The sequence below is a fragment of the Lactuca saligna genome, chromosome 5, assembly GCF_052625555.1.
Source record: "Lactuca saligna cultivar CGN05327 chromosome 5, ASM5262555v1, whole genome shotgun sequence".
NCBI lineage: Eukaryota > Viridiplantae > Streptophyta > Magnoliopsida > Asterales > Asteraceae > Lactuca > Lactuca saligna.
This window is the reverse complement of record NC_136421.1, coordinates 7,715,746-7,718,314: the sequence shown is the minus strand read 5'-3', so window position 1 is coordinate 7,718,314 and position 2,569 is coordinate 7,715,746.

Below are 2,569 nucleotides of genomic sequence, written 5' to 3'. Positions count from 1 at the left end.
CTAAGTTCATAACTATTTTGGTATGTACTTGAGCCAATGGTGCATGGTCCTTTTGGGTTGCCTTCACCAAAGCAACTTGATAGGATGAATTATGGAGAGAGAGAATTAATTATGATTTATTAGTATATTATGAGAATAATGCATTAAAGGAGAAATCATACTGGTTAATTAATATTAGTCAATAATTAATTAAGAATTAATTTTGTGGCTAAAAGACATTAATTAAACTTAAGGGACTAGAACTGTCAATTGTATGATAGTTGAATATTGGGATAATGGACTCCATATTAGAGGGGTGGAAGAATTCTATGAGGAAACCCATTAGAAATCGTCCTAGGCCTCTAAGCAGGGAATCCATGGGTTGCTTAGGGGCTAAGCAGTCAAATTAAGGTTTCCTTGTTAGATAACCCTAATAGCCTCAGTATTTAAGGACCCCTAGAGCACCAAAAACGTGGCTAAGAGTTTCCTTAGGGTTTCCACATGTGTTTGGGTGCCTCCTCTCTTATCATTCTTCATCCTCTTGCTCTTGGTGTTTGTGAGCCATTAGAGGAGTGATACTTGTGACTCTAAGCTTTCTAAAGCCATCACAAGGAGGATTTGAGTTGTTATTACTATATAACAACAAAAGGTATGTATTCTAATCTTCTTGGTGAATTTTGAAAATAGTATGACTCATTAGGGTTTTATTATGTGTTCATAATGTTGTGTAACTAATAGTGAAAACATAGATCCAATTCTAGGGTTGCATGCACACATAGGATTGTTTGTATAAAACCCATCAGTGGTATCAGAGCCAATGGTTTTTGTTTTCAATTAGCTTTTATTCAAATGTATGAAGTTGATATATTAGGGTTTATGGCTAATAAACCCTGAAGGCTAGGTAATTTTCGCAATTAGGGTTACAAAACCCTAGTTGGCGATTTTTTACTAGGGTTTCCCAAACCCTTTCCTTAGCCTCCAAGATTTTGAAATCTAGGGTTATCCAACCCTTGGATATCGAAATTACCTCCTTCCCCAAGGTTAGATCCTAAATTTTAGGGATTTGGATCATCCCATATCTTGTAATTATCCTTTAATAGTTAAATATGGTAATTAAAGATTTTGGGATATCTCATCCCTTATTTTCGAAATCTATGTAGAAGTTGAAGGGATTAGGATATCTTAAATGTATAAATGGTAATTATCCTCATGATTTAGATAATCCATTATGATTTAATAATTAAAATTAATAGTCTAATTCAAGATAATTATTAAATCAAGAGTTTTAGTATTTAAAATTTTAATTTAAATGTCTTAAATTCGAAAATTTTAAGTGAGATTAAAACCTCATTGTTTTGAAAAGTTTCAAAACTTACCCTCAAGTTTTGGAATTTAAATTATTGATTAAAAGTTAATTTTGAAAGTCTAAATTCCAAAATCCTAATTTTGAAAAGTTCAAATTAAACCCTTATGGTTTTATTAAATTAATTAAGTGTATAATTAAAAGAGAGTTAATAAATCCATAATGATTTTTGTTAATTAAAAGTATAATTTAAACCACCTAGTATTTTAAAAGTGTAAAATACACCCTTATACTATGTATAACATTAAAAGATTAATATTATTTATGTATAACTAAAATGCTAGTCTTACCGTTAGTAGGCCTCATTCACGAAGCCGATCTATAAGGGGGGTGTAACAGCCCGAAATCCAGGTACCCTTTTATTTAGCCTTCATCTTCAAATTTGTTGTCATATAGGGTTTTGTATGTTGAGCGAGTACGCTAGGCGTACAAGGAGTACGCTGCGCGTACTCGTGCGCTCCATTTAAACGCGTCTTCCCTCGGGTACGCTGGGCGTAACCGGTCCAGACCCAAAAACCCTAATTATTGTGGTTGGCTATAAAAGGAATGTGTTGGCTTGACTCCTCAGCCACCATCCCTCAGAAAGAAACCCTAAAAGAGTGTTCATTCATTCCTAGCCCATTTGTGAGTGTTATAAGCTTGGTGGTGTCATTTCAAGGTAGCAAAGGAGAAGAAGAGTCCATTGGGAAGGCTAGAAGTTTGTGTTAAAGTGTAGATCCGGGATTTTCAAAGGTTGGAGCTTCATTCTAAGGTAAAAAGTTCGGATCTTGACGTGTAGTTCTTGTGGTATGCTTTATGGACCATTTTCTAGGGTTTTGGTCCCAAAGGTGGAGACTTTATGAGCAAATGGTCTCCATTATCTTCGATCCATCATATTTCTGGTCCATTTGAGTTGTAGACTCATAAAAATGTAATCTTGGACGTGAATGTTTGGCCATGCATGAGATCTATATCCTTGAGTTGAAATGGAAAGGTGTTAGGGAGTGTAAGAGCCTTTACAGCCATGCCAAGGCTTAAAGGTTTCGACTTTATGAGTAAGGATGCTTAAATAAAGCCGGATCTAGAAGTTGAAGTAATGGCTTAACCGATTAAGACCAGAAATGAAGAGTGTTTAGAACTGAAGGTTACGCTAGGCGTAACTCCCTGTACACGCAACGTACTGGGTGGAGACCTCAACTTGTGGGTTGGCGATGTACGCCCCGCGTACATCAAGCTATACGCCCCATG